This window comes from Alligator mississippiensis, chromosome 6 (genome assembly GCF_030867095.1).
Source record: "Alligator mississippiensis isolate rAllMis1 chromosome 6, rAllMis1, whole genome shotgun sequence".
In the NCBI taxonomy this organism is placed as follows: Eukaryota; Metazoa; Chordata; order Crocodylia; family Alligatoridae; genus Alligator; species Alligator mississippiensis.
This window is the reverse complement of record NC_081829.1, coordinates 35193474-35210510: the sequence shown is the minus strand read 5'-3', so window position 1 is coordinate 35210510 and position 17037 is coordinate 35193474. Positions and strand designations below refer to the sequence as shown.

Here is a 17037-nt window from a genome sequence, read left to right as displayed (position 1 = left end):
GTGACAGAGTGGTAATCCTTTGGAACCTGTAGATTGGCCTGCATTCCATTGTTGAATTCCATAACAGAATCACTAGGGAATGATATTAGGGGCCACGTCACTGGGTAAAGGCACCTATGGGGTGACATTCCCACCACTCACTTCTCTAGGACCTCCATCTATCAACTGAGCTCTGGGTAGCAGGGTTCATGGCTTCCCAGAGAAGGTAAAGAACCATGGAGCATGATCAGTGCCATAATCATGGTCGGCGGCCTTGGCTTCACCACAATCCACTGGCTGGGGAATTGGCTCCATGGTCAGACCCATAGAGTAGTGGTTGATGGAAGTCAATCGTCATGGTGCGCTATGACCAGTGGGGTCCCTTAAGGCTCTGTCCTTGGGTCTATACTATTCAATATCTTCATTAATGATGATGTGGACATTGATATCAGAAGCAGACAGGCCAAGTTCACCGACGACACCAAACTTTGTGGTAAAGCATCCACACCTGAGGACAGGTTGGTTGCTTTACCATAAGGCTGACCTAGAGAGGCTCAGGAAATGGGCAGACGAGAACCTGATGGTGTTTAACACCAGAAAATGTAAGGTTCTCCACCTTGGGAAGAAAAACCAGCAGCATGTTTATAGGCTCGGCAGTGCTACGCTGGCTAACACTACAGATGAAAGGGACTTAGGGGTCACGATTGACCACAAGATGAACATGAGCCATCAATGTGATGCTGCAGCTAGTCAAATGACCAAAATGCTGGCTTGCATCCATAGATGCTTCTCAAGCAAATCCCAGGACGTCATTCTCCTGTTGTACTCAGCCTTGGTGAGGCCACAGCTGGAGTACTGCGTCCAGTTTTAGGCTCCACAATTCAAAAAGGATGTGGAGAAGCTTGAGAGAGTCCAGAGGAGAGCCATGCACGTGATCAGAGGTCAGGAAAACAGACCTGATGATGAGAGGCTGAGAGCTATGGGACTCTCGCCTGGAAAAGCGCAGGCTCAGGGGTGAACTGGTGGCTGCCTACAAGTTTATAAGGGGTGCTCACCAGGATCTGGGGGAACATCTGTTCACCAGAGCACCCCAAGGGATGACAAGGTCGAATGGTCACAAACTCCTCCATGACCGTTTCAGGCTGGACATAAGGAAGAACTTCTTTACTGACTGAGCCCCCAAGGTTTGGAATATATTGCTGCTGGAGGTGGTTCAAGCACCTACTTTGAGAGACAAAGAGACATTAGGATATCTCCAAAGAGAAACAATATCTAAAGAGACATTTGGATATTTATCTTGCTGGGATCCTATGACCCCTGCTGACTTCCTGCCCCTGGGGTAAGGGGCTGGACTCAAAGATATTCCAAGGTCCCTTCCAGCCCTAACGTCTATGAAATCTGTATGAAAATAATTCATATTCATTAGAGCTGTTGGCAAGATTATATTCCTTTTCTTAGAGAGGCAAGATTTTTGGGTGATATCTTTTATTGGGCCAACTGCGTAGTAGGTCCAATAAAAGATGCTCCCCACCCCACAAAAAAATCCTTGACTCTTGCATAATTCCTGGACTATCACAGGTACAACATTACTCTAACACTATCATTCCTTCTCTTCCAAACTTTTAAGGCACTGCAAGAGTAAGGATTCTTGTCTCTGACAAGCGTGGGGTCATTCATGAGCAATGTAGTAAGGAACACAGCTATGCTGAGCATCTTCTCATGCTAAATTGGGCACTTCAAACTATCCACAAGAGGTACCCCCAAGCAGAGATTCCAAAAGAAGTGAGGCATAGCCACAAATACATATATTAAATGTGCTGTAACTGTATGGGTGTGGGCATGGTAGGATACACAAAATGCACCCAGAACTTTCCTTAGGATTAGGGGTAAGAGGGGACAGAGCTTTTTAACCCTTTGCATAGATAGAAGTTGGAGGAATGGGACAGTTGTCATTTCTGTTACCTTGGAAATTCATACCATGCTGGAAGCAGCCAAATGTACATTACCAACTTAACTGAAGGTAAATAGAGCCATTACTATGACCCTATACATAGTAAATTTGAAGGAAGCTGAGAGCTGTGTGGAATAGGAACACTGGTATATCATTTGGTGTGGAAACCACAAGGAGTGGAAAGAATTGGGGGTTCAATTTTAGTTGCAGTTCTAAAGTAACATGTGACTATGTTAATTCATGGTGATCTCTCTTCCACAAACATGCTGGGTGCTCCAGAACCAGACCTCTAACATCAGTTAACCTGTCAAGGATATAAAGAGCTGTGACGGCAATTGAGCTAGCTGTATTTGGCAAAAAGAAATGTGATGTCATTAAAAATACATCTACATATACACTGTTTAATCCATCACCCATCTCCACATTAAGGCATTGTTTTTATCCTAAGACTTTTGATATTAACTGTCAGTAACTAATAGCACATCCATATAGCCACTTCTTGATGTGCTCTGACAGGCAGAAAATTGTCCCTCTGACTGGATTTAGGAAGCAATCTATTTCCCAAAACTAAAATGTAAATACAGTGAAATGAAATAGAGAGGTCCCAGTATAATTTTTGAAATGTAGATTTTCCAAAATTTTTCGCAAACAATAAGTTAATGATAAACTAGAAATTTAAAAACATACTTAATAATGCCACTGTGTAAAGTATTTGAAGAATGGGGGCCTATTTTTATGGACAAGAATTCTCAAATCATCTCCAAAGGAACAGAACAATAGAGACTGTCTGGAGTATGACGCATCTCTGAGATCTCCCTGTGCCAGGTGGTAAATACTCTCCCCCTCAAGCCACCTCAGCTACTCCAGCTGTGCCTGCATTGGCTCCCCTGGGATCTGCCACCACTGCTGCTGCCTTTCCCTACCCTTCCCTGCCCCAGGCACCCTCTGTGCTGTGCCCCTCTACACACTCCACACCCCCCGTCCAGTCCCAGCAATGTACTTTGCTGCAAGTGGGCGGGCAGGCAGACACACAGTTGGAGCTAAGCTTCGTAGCCCAGCTTGTTTCTGCCACTCCTCCAACACTCCCGGGGCCAGCAGGATGGGCTGCAGGGGTGGTCACTAGTGTGTGAGACCCTGCAAGAACAGCCTCAGCAGCTTGAGGCGAAAAAGGGAGAGAATCACTAATATAAAGACTAATCCTTTGCTTAAAGAAAGATTTATTTGGTGTCTTAAAAAAAAAAAAAAAAGAGTGCATTGCAGCACTGGGATGATTTACTCTGGCAGGTGAATGAAATCTGTTACATATTATGAAAAATACATACATTTTTCAAATATTTTTATACATCCAAATCTCTCTCTCTCACACACACACACTCTTTTTCAGGCTTAAGAGTGAAGTGTGTCACCAATTTTAATCCAGAAAAAAAGTGTGCCCCAGGTATCAATAGTTTGAGAAACATTAGTCTTGTATCCGAGTTCAGAAACCCTGAATATAGGAATACTTGTCTTACATTTTGGTATTTGGTATAACTAGGTGTTTATTTTGATTTGTTTTTTCCTGCGACTTAAAAAGGAAGTTCTTCCTAAAACAAGCATCTCAACTGGCAGAGCTCGAGTTTTGATCCAAGTCATTATACTATATAACATATATATTTTATATTTGAAATATAAAAGTTAAGATGGCATGCTGGTACATGAAGAAGGCTATACCTGACAGCACTGAGGTGGCATGTGAAATTTTAAATCTTTGTCATTGTGTGCATTTTGCTACAGATTTTCAGTTATAGGACTGCATGCTTTTTAAATGTTACACAGCATTTTTCTACAACTTTTAATTAAGGTGTGTAGTAGGGCTGTGCGAAGCTTCAGTCCCCGATTTTATTTGGCAGAGATTCGGCGCGATTCGGTGGCTGAATCTCTGAATCAAATCAGTAGACCCTGTAATCTCTCCGAATCAATTCGGAGTGATTTGGAAATAGTTGATAATTCAGACATAGACACAGCTTTAAATGTTTTTCTACATACCTCAAGGTACCAGGCAGCTTGTGAATGCTGAGATGATGGGGCAGATGGAACATCCCACAGGAGCATGGGGGCTCCCCAGTGCGCTCAGCATTTCTGGTCCGCTTCTGGGTCCATCGGGGAATGCGCAGGGCAACTGGAGCCTCCTGGATCTGGAGGGGTACCCGAGGTCCCCCTGCAGCCAGTCCACTTCCAGATTTGCTGCCAAGCACGCAGAGCCCCCACATGCTCCTGTGGGATGCTCCATCCATCCCACCATGGCAGCATTCACGAACTGCGCCTGATACCTCAAGGTATGCAGAAAAACATTTAAAGCTGCGTCTATGGCCGAATCGCTGATTCTCCAAATCAGCATCGAATCTTCAGATTTGTATTAGGCTGAATCGAGTTGGGGACAGTGATCTGAATCAACGAATCGAATCATTGTCCCCGATTCAGGCCGAATCTGAATCAAAAATGGCCTGTTTCGTTACAGCCCTAGTGTATAATGCTTTTCATTCCTGTCTACAGTCTGAACTGTCTTCAAAGCAGGTTGATAAAAACTCTTTGCTGCAAAACTTCTCTTGTTAAACTACTGTGATACCCAATTACAACTGATAGCACTTTCTGTAATTCTAAAAGTTTGCCTTAGAATCTGTGATCAAAATGTCCTTTTTATCTGGCTGTAAGTACTGTATGCCAGCTGGTACGCTGCCACTATGCCACTCCAGCGGTGAATCCATACCATTTCAGCAGGGTATAGTACTTGTACAGACAGCAGCAAGTTTGTCCAACTTCTGTAAACCTGTACACAAAACAGAAGCAGAGGTTCTATTAGTTGTGGACCAGCTGTAATAGATTTCTATAGAATAGCAGTTCATATCACTGGTAGAAAAATGCCCATGATTGATACCTGAACCTTATATAGTAGGCACTATCTAATAATATTTTCTGTGCATGTAATTCTTGTAGTACACCAAAGTACTTTGTATATCACCATATGAAATGCAGCTATCTTTGATGTGAAAGGTAGCAGTCAACTGGCTGATACACAACAATGTGGAGGAAACAACCTGTTGGCCAAGGACAATAGGGGAAACCCCACTAATTTAAAGAACTATGGAGTCTTTACTGTGTAGAGCAGGAGTTGTCAACTCTGGGCATGCGTACCCCTGGGGGTACTTGGGAAAGCCCCAGGCAGTACGCAGCAGCAATGCAGAGAAGTGGGGTGCAGAGTTCCCAGCACTTTGCGCCATTTGCGCCATCATGCACCACACGCTGCTGGTGCTTTTTTTTTTCCTGGTGCACACTGTTAGCACTTCCAGTTTTGCCACCCTGCCCCTGGTGACTGGCCACTGGGGGACTCCCCACTTCTTGACCAGCCACTAGGGGTATACTTACCAAAAAAGGTTGAAAACCCCTGATGTAGAGCAAAAGGAGGCAGGACCTCTGATTTAAAAGCCAGAACATGTAGCATTACTCTGAACTCAAGTTACCTGTCCTGAAAAGATAAAAGTAAGAGCAAAGTAAAGTAAAAGGGAGAGTCCCCTTCTCCCTAGCTCAGGGCTTAACCTTGAGGTAGCTCTCTAAACTGTAGAATGCCTGCAACAAAAAATTACATTGATTGCAGCTGTTGCCTTTCCCCAGACTCCCAGGGCTGCACACAATGGCTAGGGACAGACATTCAAAAAGCCTGGGCCTGAATTGATTCAATCTTTGCAGGTTAGTCTAAGCTGTGTTGCTTAAACTGATTAATAACCAGACAGACATTGTCTGTTAAACCAGGAAATGGAGCCACATGCCTGCAGTAGCTCAAGCCTGAAGCTCGGGAGCACTAGACTACACCTGCCAGCCACTGCTAAAGGGGAGGGAAGAGAGACACCTTCCAAGGCTCTCTTCCTTCCCTGCTGGAGCGGAGAGGGTATGTCCAGACACCAGCCGGGATTAGCAAGACACAGGAGATGCCAAGCACCAGCCTGGGGTGGGGGGGTGGGAAGGGGGCACTTGCTGCCAGGCTGAGGAGTGGGGATGGGGAAAAAGTCCTCTCTCTGAAGTAAGCATGTATTGAACACAGCAATTTGCAAAGCATACAACACGGAACTGCCAAAAAACTTTGCCTAAGCTAAAATGAAACCCAGTAAAACATAGCATACACAGCTTAGTCTAATTTAAAATGTAAAATAGGAAGACAAAAAATAGCTTTACTAATCCTGAGGGCAGAGTGTCTCCTTACAACCAGGCATTCATAAAGGATTTCTTTAGGTATTCCCACCACTTTTATAATGTTAATGTAGCTCTCTGCATTCGTTGGTGAAGCTGTCTGCAACTTCCCTTAAGTACATCTCCAGCATATACGTGTGATGATTATCAGGTCTTTGCCAACACTTCCCAGGTCTTAGCTCTGGGCTCACAGGTACAGGACTTGAATCTGCACACAGGGGACTAGCTTGCCTCTCTTCCTCCACTCCAGGACACACTGTTGAATTAATCCCCTCCCTGCCTGGATGCAGGCAAACCCCAGGGTTTGCCAGCAAAGATGGAGGAGGGGAGAAGGAAAGGAGGGAGAAATTTGCCTTAGGGACCATGGCAGGCCAGCATCTGGCCACACCCTGCCCCTGCTCTGGCTAGAGAGCAAAGGGGAGGGGCCAGCCCAGATCACTGGAGCAGAGAACAGAGCTCCGCCCAGCCCAGAGAGCATTCTGGGATGCTGGGGGAGTCTGATTTAACTTAAATCAGCAAGCGGTCTGGGACAGACATTGTATAAACTGGTTTGAGCTAAATCAGGTAGGTCTGATAGTACATTCAACCAGGTTTACCTTAAAAGTTTCAGACATTTTCAAACTGGTTTATGTGCACTGACTGTCTGTTCTGTTACAGGTTTAAACCAGTTTCTGATCACCTGAACTGGTTTGCGTGTAATGTCTGGCCCTAGCCTATATGAGGAACCACTTTCCTGAGTCTGTTTATGCAACTTGGGAAAGGCCTTTAGTTTTTCCTTGTAGCTAAGCAACCAGAAGCTCTCAGGCTGAGCATCTCTCTCTTCCCACCCACCACAGATGCTCATCACTAAGATCTGGTCCTATTCAGCCTACAACTTTGCTGGACTGCAGTCAATAGAAATATTTAAATGTATCTGAAATAATCATCTGGTGGTCTACTGAGTTTTTGGAAGACTTTTTGTTTCTGCATCAATTTATTTGAACGAGTCAGACTGCAGTAAAAGCTTCTAGCTTAAAGCATATGCAAAGGGAAAATCAAAGGAGCTTTTCTCAAATGTGGGTGAATTGCACAAACCCCCACGCAAACTCCTGTTCAGTTTTTAAATTGTTAGAAAGACAGTTATTGAGTTGGATGAAGGCTGAATCCTGATCATTAATTCTAATCCTTTCCAAGAAGTTACCTCTCCATCATCCCTTATTCAGAACATATTACATGTAATCGGTATTGTTTAGTGATAATGACCGATGCTTTACACAATGGAAGTGTCTAAAGCTTTAGAATTACATTTTACTGAGTCATAGCAAAGGACGTAGCAGTGGATGTTTCTCTGAATGGGTGTTTAATTATTATATTTTTAATTCACTCACTTGGTTGTCCAGCTGTGGCTGCTAAATTACAAGTGTTTTGTAAAAGAGAAATTAGCTGGACTTTGAGAGAGTAGGCATTTCAGTCAGCATCCAGTTTGTATAAATGTTTGCAAAGTGATGAAGCTCTGGATTAGTGAAATCTCCTGTCCAAGGAGAACAATGGTACAGTTAGCTATTCCCTCGTAGGTTCACTTGGAAAGAGTTTTAGGACTCCCCATTTTTAGGACAGCAGACAATGCCTTTAATTTACAACTGTTTTTATTATCTTAGACTTTGCCATCACAATGGGAGCTATACAAGCTGTTTAGATCACTGGTCAGAATGAATCTCTATGGAAACCCTATTATGTTCCTAAGAGTTCAAAAATAGCTGCAGCTGCAACTGGTGGCTGACTGCAATACCGCAACCACAGGCAACACAGCAGCCAGCATTCCCCCATGCACTGCCACAGCCCAGGGCACAGAGCTGCCCCATTAAGCCTCTACCTTTGACTATAATTTTCAGACCAAACTAATCTCGCTTACTACCTTTCCTTTTAAGACTGCACAGAATAGCTTTCAACAAATATGCTGGGGGCAGGCAGTCGTTCAGGGCCCCACAGGAGTTAGCTTCCCAAAACTAGGTCAACACGGACCTAAAATTAGATGCAACATACTGCTGACCAAACCAAAAGAATGAGCCTTCATTAAGAATTCTACCTTTGCAATGTTATACTCAGCTTGAAGTTACCAAGTATGGCATCAGGTAACTTTCCACTAAAACCATTTCTTGCCCAAATTTGCCACAGCTGAATTGATAAGGGCCCGAGACAAAGCATAAATGGATATCTGGAAGTTCACAAACAAGGGGAAAAATCTTTAAAGAGGAGGCATCATATTTTGCATGATTTATAATACCAGCAAATCCTCACAGGACTGCTCCAACCAATGATTAGGCACTTCACCTTTAGGTATTCAGAGTGCTGCTGAGCCATTTATTATATTTAATTGCTTCAGAATTGCCAAACTTAATTGCTTTCCATGAGCATGCAAATAGAAAAGCTCAGATCTACAAGCTTCTTCGAACTGCTTGAAATTAACATTTGGAGCAATGATATTAAAAATGTGCATGTGGGACGACAAAAACTGGTGGCCAGACAGAATTAGTGTGAAAAAAACTTCAATTCTCAAACTAATAATTTTGAACAATACCTTGATAAAATCAGTTTTAGCCATGTTCTGCAGCACTGGTCATTGCAGAGTATCTTTCATGTCTGAAAATCAAAAATTTGAGAAAAATGAATGAACAGAACAAACAGACTTGAAATGAACAGACTGACCCTGACTTAAGACAACACAGCTGAGTAATGCATCCTGGTTGACATAATGAAACAACAGAATACATGACAAATAATACTTGTTTCTGCCTTCTTGGTATTTTAGGATCAATACTCACAATATTCAATTACAGGCTTTGTTTAAACAATGTCAACTACCCATTTGAAACATAATTCAGCATGTACTTATTTACCTAGCTGGACTATATCTAACTGTGGTCATGTTTTTTTATGTTAAGATGCGTTACACCTGCTTTTTCATCATGTCAGCAAGTCTAGGTGAGACACATGTATAGCCAAAGAAATTCAGCACTAACAACTTCAACTCAGCCTAGAGAGTGCTTTTCTCTTTATGGCAGAAAATGACTACTTAAACACCCTGCCCAAGACTACTGCACAGTAGCATCATGGCAGAAACTGCAGTGTAATGCTACTGCATAGTAGTCTCAGGTTACTGCTCAGCCAGTGTCACGAAAAAAGCCATTCGTCAGTACTACTTCACAGTGTCATGGCGGGGTCCTCCAGGAGGGCTGTGATCTCCTTAAGGCCCCCTCTCCGTGCCTATTCGGCCCAAGGGCACCCTCTATTCTCGCCTGCCACGTCTTTGATGTTCAGTATATATGTTGGGAGGCTGCCTTACATCTCCCTGGGCATGGATAGCTGGGACCTCCGTCCCCGTGTTCTCCCAGACCCCCCAGGGGTCTCCCTGCACACTGGGTACATTCCAGGCACCCTAGCCTTATGGGCTACGCGTGGCTCCTACCAACCCCTAACACCACGCCCCAAGCCTCGCAGATGTACTGGACGTTGGTCTGTCAAAATCAACTCGCCCGCTCTCCCAGGCCTTCTCTGTTGCACTGCCCCCTCCTGAGCTCTCCGAGCCCACTTGGGGCCTTCCCTGTGATGTCGCCCCACCTTTGGGGCCTTCCCTACAATGCCGCCCCCTTTCCTGGGGCCTTCCTACAATGTCGCCCCCGTTCTCTGGGGTCTTCTCTAAAATAACCTAGCCCGCTCCGGGACTTGCTCCCAAGTCTCTGATCCTCTAGGCCCACCACACTGCTACCCTCTCTTATGCAGGCTCACCGCACTGCTATCCCCTTTAGCCAGGGACCACCGCAGCACCTTGCCCTGCTCCTGGGATGCCGTACTGCTAACCCCTTTCGTCGGGGCCCACCGCAGCACCTTACCCCTGTCTGAGGTCTACCGCTGTGCTAGCCTTCAACCGGGCTTGATACGCCCGTCTTGGGCTTCTCAATAAGGCGCTCCCCCTCTTCGGGGCTCGCCGTGCCTGCGCTGGGCTCCCTAATAGTGCCGCTCCCTCTCTGGGGCTCGCTGTGCCCCGCTGGGCTCCCTAATAGTGCCGCCCCCTCTCTGGGGCTCACTGTGCCCCGCTGGGCTCCCTAATAGTGCTGCCCCCTCTCTGGGGCTCGCTGTGCCCACGCTGGGCTCCCTAATAGTGCCGCCCCCTCTCTGGGGCTCTCTGTGCCCATGCTGGGCTTTTCTAAAGTGCGCTCCCCCTTCCTGGGGCTCAACACGCCCACGCTCGGGCTTCCTGGTAGCGCCCTCTCCTGGGGCTCGTCATGCCCGCGCTGGGGCTTCTCAAAACGCCCCTCTTTCGGGTTGGGGTTTACGCACCCCGTAAGTTGCGCCCTTACTGGCGCTGGGTTCCTCACACTCCCTTGTGAGTCCCCGATGAGTACGCTGCGCCCTCCTCAGGCGCTGGGGCCCCCACCCCTCTGGGGGTCCCTATGAGGCCTCCTCCAACCCCTTATAGCCTCACCCTAGCCACCGGTGTAATACAAACACTAAAGCAAACACAAGCCTCCTGGCTATAACCAAAACCTAAGGCACTGGGCCATAACAACATAAGCCTCCTGGCTGTAATTCAACATCATTGCTCCAGCCTCTGGAGCTCTCGTGAGCTATACTTGTGATCCGGGTTCTCCCTACACCCTGGCCAAGGGAGCTCCTGCCTCTCCGGCTGCTAGCAGGGAACTGCTAGCCTGGCTTCGGCCCTGAGCTTTATAAGGGCCAGGCCCTGCCTCCTACAGGCAGTTGACTCTCATTAGTTGCCCCGGCAACCCACAGCTGTACTCCCTAATCTCCGCTAGGGCTCCTTATGCACTGCCAGAGCTTTTCCTCTGGCAGTTTTCCCCTCTCTAGGAGCAGGGCAGTGAGGTGCCCCGCGACACACAGTAATGCGTGTTTCAGCACTGTCATTAGTACTTGCTTATACAAATATTAAATGACTATGCAGTAAAGACTGTGCAGTCAGTGCCTTGTGTAGATGCGGCCTGAGTTGCCTGAATTCTCAAGACAGGCAAACCATCCTTCTCAAATCCACTACTTCTGCATCAAGCTCTGGTTACCTGCATCCCTGTTATACATAATGGTACTTGCATGTGATACTAGTGCTCTTTTCATAGATTTCATAGACATTGGGGCTGGAAGGGACCTCGGAAGATCATCAAGTCCAGCCCCCTGCCCAGGGGCAGGAAGTCAGCTGGGGTCATAGGATCCCAGCAAGATAAACATCCAAATTTCTCTTGAGGCATTCAGAGTAGGTGCTTGAAGCACCTCCAATGGCAGGCTGTTCCAGACCTTGGGGACTCGGACAGTAAAGAAATTCTTCCTTATGTCCAGCCTGAAACAGTCCTGCAGGAGTTTTTAACTGTTCGACCTTGTCATCCCTTGGGGTGCTCTGGTGAACAGATGTTTCCCCAGATCCTGGTGGACACCCCTTATAAACTTATAAGCGGCCATCAGATAACCCTTGAGCCTGTGCATTTCCAGGCTAAAGAGTCCCATAGCTCTCAGGCTGTCATCATAAGATCTGTTTTCCTGACCTCTGATCATGTGCGTGGCTCTTCTCTGGACTCTCTCAAGCTTCTCCACATCCTTTTTGAATTGTGAAGCCCAAAACTAGATGCAGTACTCCAGCCGCAGCCTCACCAAGGCCGAGTACAATGGGAGAATGACGTCCTGGGATTTGCTTCAGAAACATCTATGGATGCAAGCTAGCATTTTGCTCGCTTTACTAGCCACAGCATCCCATTGAAGGCTCATGTTCACCTTGTGGTCAATCATGACCCCCAAGTCCCTTTCATCCATAGTGCTAACCAGTGTAGCACTGCCGAGCCTATAGGGATGCTGCAGGTTTTTCCTCCCAAGGTGGAGAACCTTGCATTTCTCAGTGTTAAACACCATCAGGTTCTTATCTGCCCATTTCCTGAGCCTGTCAAGGTCAGCCTGGATCGCCCTCCTGTCCTCAGGTGTGGATGCTTTACCTTAGAGTTTGGTATCATCAGCAAACTTGGCCAGTCTGCATCTGACTCCAATGTCCACATCATTAAAGAAGATATTGAACAATATAGGTCCAAGGACAGAGCCTTGAGGAAGCCCACTGGTCACAGGGCACCACAACAATTGACTTCCATCAATGCCCACCCTCTGGGTTCAACCATGGAACCAATTCCCCAACCAACGGATTGTGGTGGACCCAAGACCACAGTTGACCAGTTTTGCCAAGAGGTGATCATGGGATACCAGATCGAAGGCTTTTTTGAAGTCAAGATATATGACATCAATCTCCTCTCTCTTGTCTAGGTGACAAGTCACCTGGTCGTAGAAGGAAATTAGATTGGTCAAGCAAGACCTACCCACAAGAAACCCATGCTGGCTATCCCTCAGGATGTTGCCATCAGCCAGTCTGTTAAGAATGGCCTCTTTGATAATCTTTTCTAAGACCTTCCCTGGGATAGAGGTCAGGCTGATAGGCCTGTAGTTTGCTAGATCCACTTTCCTCCCCTTCTTGAAGATAGGCACCACATTGGCCTTCTTCCAGTCTTCAGGTGCTTCACCAGAGCACCAGGAGATCTCAAAGATCCATGTCAGAGGCTGAGCTATGATGCTGGCCAGCTCCTTGAGTACCCTGGGGTGTAGATTGGGATGGCTGACTTGAAGGTGTGCAGGCTCTCAAGGTGTTCCTTCACGAGGTCAGCATTGATGAGAGGCAAGGAATTTCCCTCACCCAGGCCTCCCTGTCTCGTAATGGGCTGGGGCACCCCATGGGACTTGTGAAAGACCGATGCAAAGTACCCATTTAGTATGTTGGCGTTTTCCTGGTTGTCAGTTGTCAGTTGTCCCATCTGGTTTAGCAGGGGTCCAATGTTGCCCTTGCTTTTCCTCCTGCTCCCCACATATCTAAAAAAGGACTTTTTATTATCCTTGATACAAGTAGTCAGTTGGAGTTCCGTCGCAGCCTTGGCTGTCCTGGTTCACTCCCTGCAGGTCTGGACCAGTGTGAAATATTCCTCTTTAGAGGTGGATCCCATCCTCCATCTTTTGTAGGTCTTTCTTTTTAGATGCAGGAGGTTCGCTAGTTCCTTGCTGAGCCAAAGGGGCTGCTGTGCCCTTTTGCTGCCTTTCCTCCAAGACGGAATAGCCTGACCTTGTGCATTGAGGATTGCTCTCTTGAGGAGTAACCACTTTTCCTGAACTCCCCTCTCCTTGGGTCATGGTTCCTTAGGGCCTCACTGACAAGCCCCCTGAGCTTGTGAGGGTCAGTTTTCCTGAAATCAAGGACTTCAGCATTGCTGACTGACTTGCCAGCTTTACTACGGATGGTGAAAGTGATCAGCTTGTGGTTGCTGTCACCCAGCTTCCCTTCGATCGTTAGGTCACTGATTAGGTCACCCCTGGTTGCCAGTACCAGGCTGAGCAGTGCTTTACCTCTCATTTGCCCGTAGACTTCTTGTGTCAGATAGGTGTCATCCACATATGAGAGGAAGCTTTGTGACCGCTCGGAAGATGATCACAGAATCCTTTGGACCATGCAAGCTGGAGCACCTCTTGATTGAATCTCTTCTGTTTATAATATGGAATAGTCATTCAAAGAAATGCTGGAAAAGCAAAAGAACATAAGAAGTGCCATGTACTAGGTAAGACCAGGTTCATCTTGAGCATCCTGTGTCGCACAGTGGCAAAGAGTGGATGCTGAAAGGGGAATGAACTGGGTGTGACCAGGGTTTTTTCTTCACTTTCTCTCTCACTTGCAGCCTCCAGGATTTAAGGTCTAGGAAGTTCTGATTCAGAGGCTATATCCCTAACTCCCATGCTCAATAGCTACTAATGCACCTTTCCTCCAAGAATTTGTCCAATCCCTTTTTGAATCTAGCTAAACTGTCAGCTTCCACAGCATTTGGTGGCAATGAATTCCATTCTTTAACAACATGCTATGTGACAAAAAACTTCCTTTTCTTAGTTTTGAACTTACTACCTACTAGTTTCACGTTGTGACCCATAGTTCTTTTATTCTATAAGAGAATAAGTAATAAATCCCTATTTATTTTCTCATCATCATTTAGTATTTTGTAAAACCTTATCAAGTCCCTCAAATGTCTCTCTTCTAAACTGAACAGGCCTAGCCTCTTTAGTCTCTCCTCACATGGAAGCCCCACCATACTACTAACCATCCTTGTTGCCCTTTGCTGTACCTTCTCTGGTGTGGAGACCAGAACAGGGCACAGAATTCAAGGTGTAAATGCAACGTGGATTTATAAAGGGGCATAATGATATTTTTTATTTTGTTTACAATTCCCTTCTTAATAACACCTAACATTTTGCTGGCCTTTTTTAATGGCTGCTGAGCAATGAGCTGATGTTTTTTAGCAAACTGTCTACAGTAAGTCCCAGACCATTTTCCTGTGGTAATAGATAATGTAGAACCCAACATAGTGTAGGTACAGTTTGGGTTATTTTCGCCTAGATGCTTCACTGTATATACAAGTGAATTTCATATTTCATGTGCCATTTAGTTGCCCATTCACTCAATCATGCCAGATCTTTCTGTAGTTCCTCACAGTCCACCTTGGTCTTTACCACTTTGAATAGATTTCATAGACATTAGGGACCTCACCAGATCATCAGGTCCAGCCCCTGCCCAAGAGGCAGAAAGTCAGATGGGGTCAGATCACCGCCCAGCCTCTGCCTCTCCCTTGCTCCCCCAGCCCTACCAGCCCCCTCTCATTCCCTGACTCAACCCACAGCCTCCTGCCCCCCAGCCCTCATGGTGCCTCTCACTCCTATCCACAGCCCCTGCCCCCCAGCACTGCCAGTGCCCCTCGCTCCTGACCCACAGCCCCCTGCCCCCCAGGCCTGCCAGTGCCCTGCACTCTGGACCCAGAGTCCCTTGCACCCCAGCCCTGCTGGTGCCCCTCACTCCTGACCCACAGATCCCTCCTCCCCCCAGCCCTGCCAGTGCCCCCCCACCCCAACCCACAGCACTGTGCCCCCCAACCCTGCTGCCCAAGCAGCTCCTGTGTTGCACACATGTAGTCCCACACACACCCACACAGTGTTTCTTTACCTGGCTGGGGCCTGCGCAGGGAGCATGACCCCCAGTAGCCAATCACCTTGCCCACTGCTCCCAGCCCCAAGCAGCCCGCCCAGGAGAGCAGAGGAAGAGCAAAAACCCAGACATTTGCTCTCATTTTAGAAATTCACTTGGACATGAGAACAGGGGTCCAAAAAGAGGACATGTCTGGGAAAATCTGGGTATATGGTAATCCTACTCAAGCACAATGCACAGTTTCTGGTTATTTAGGAGTATCACACGGGTGTGTTCACTCCCTAAGACTGAATCATTAAGACATCTGGCCGTATGCCACCATATGAATAAGGAGTTGCCAACAGCATGGTCACAGAGCAAAACTCTATGTAGGAAAATAAACTGACATAACCAGCAAACAAACAAGCCAGGAAGATATGTAACAGTTGATTCAGGGAATCAACCTGGGAATACCTGCTTGGGTGCAGATAAAATCATACCATATCTCAGTAAATCTGCTTCCAAGTGGGATTCATAATGCCTTGTAAAAGGCAAGATGATCTGCACAAAAAAAAAGCTGTGGAAGGCACTTTAACCAGCCACAAACTTAGAGTGAGCACAAGCTCTCATTTTCAGCTGTTTCCCTAGCCAGGATTATGTTCTGCTCAATGGTTCTTTGGACTGTGAGTTCATTCTATATTTTCTAATGTTCCTGCTTTTAATTATGACAGCTGGAAGCAAAAGCTAGTGAGCAGAGATAGCTAAGGTGTTGATGGAATGGAAAGCAAAAAACTGACTTGACATTGAGGGTGGAAGGAGGAATAGTGAAGAAATAATTGGGGATGGTCAAAGGCCAAAATGTTGCTATAATGAGGGGTCTCTCAGAATAAAGCTAAAAAGGGGCAGAGCTAGCCAACTGAAGGATGTCAAATGCATTTTAATGTATAAATCAAAGACTGGACTGTCTAGGTTGAAAAGTTGCTTGACAGTAGTAGTGTTCATTCAAATAAGTTATCCAACATATTTAAACTCATTAATTCAGGTGGTTATGCTTGGGTGTATACTTAAGTTAGAAATTTTTGGAATAAAGTCTATATTTCAACTTGTGTGATATGCCTAGAGGAGTAATTCTCAGCAAGGGTGCTGTAGCACTCCAGGATCCTTTTAATGGTGCCACAAAGTGCTGCTTAATATTAGTACTTTTAGGTGTTCAAAAACCAGCACACAATTCACAATATAAACCTAGAGATTTCAAATAGGAATACTTAATGTCAAAAGCATTCTGACCTTTTATGGAGTTCTTTGCAACAGAAACATTGCTCTATTATTTTTCTGTTGGCAAAAAAAAAAAAAAGAGTGAAAGCAAAGAGCTGGCATTTTCTGAGACATACTTGAGTGTTACAAGGGGTGCCTTGATTCTAAAAAGGTTGACAATGTTTTTAAAGCATAGAGTAAAAATGGGTGTGACTAAATTATCTTAAAACAACTGAACATCACAATTAATGTATCCAGAAATAAAATTGTCTATTTCAAATCCCTCCCCCTCACACACATGCACATAGACACACGCATCCTAAATTTGATCAACCTAGACCGAGAATATGGTTGGGCCAGTTAGTTCAGTAAAGCAAGAAATCTTCATAAAGTGTAGTATTTTAAGTTCCCTTATACCTTCTACTAAAGTAAGGCCAAAAACATCATCAAAACAGCAACACCTCTAGATGTCTGAAATCAGAACAATACTTTACTTTCAAATGCATTTGGTTCCAGATAATTTTTAAAAAAATTGGTAACACTTGTAATGATTGATTGGTTCCTATTTTCTGTACTAGTTCTCCTATTCCAAGTAAAAGTTGTAGTTTGCTAATGTGCCTGC

General features: G+C 45.8%; 1 long non-coding RNA gene across 3 annotated transcripts in view; it reads right to left on the bottom strand.

Annotated features, from left to right (window-relative positions):
- Nucleotides 1–3136: 3136 nt before the first annotated feature.
- Nucleotides 3137–17037, bottom strand: part of LOC106739373 (uncharacterized) — a 121686-nt gene continuing 107785 nt past the window's right edge. For all 3 annotated transcript variants that reach the window (XR_009463009.1, XR_002093417.2, XR_002093418.2), the window contains exons 3-5: nt 8709–8770; nt 5333–5432; nt 3137–4736 (exon numbers count right to left, since the gene is read on the bottom strand). This is a non-coding gene — a long non-coding RNA (uncharacterized LOC106739373). The remainder of the gene's footprint in view (nt 4737–5332; nt 5433–8708; nt 8771–17037) is intronic.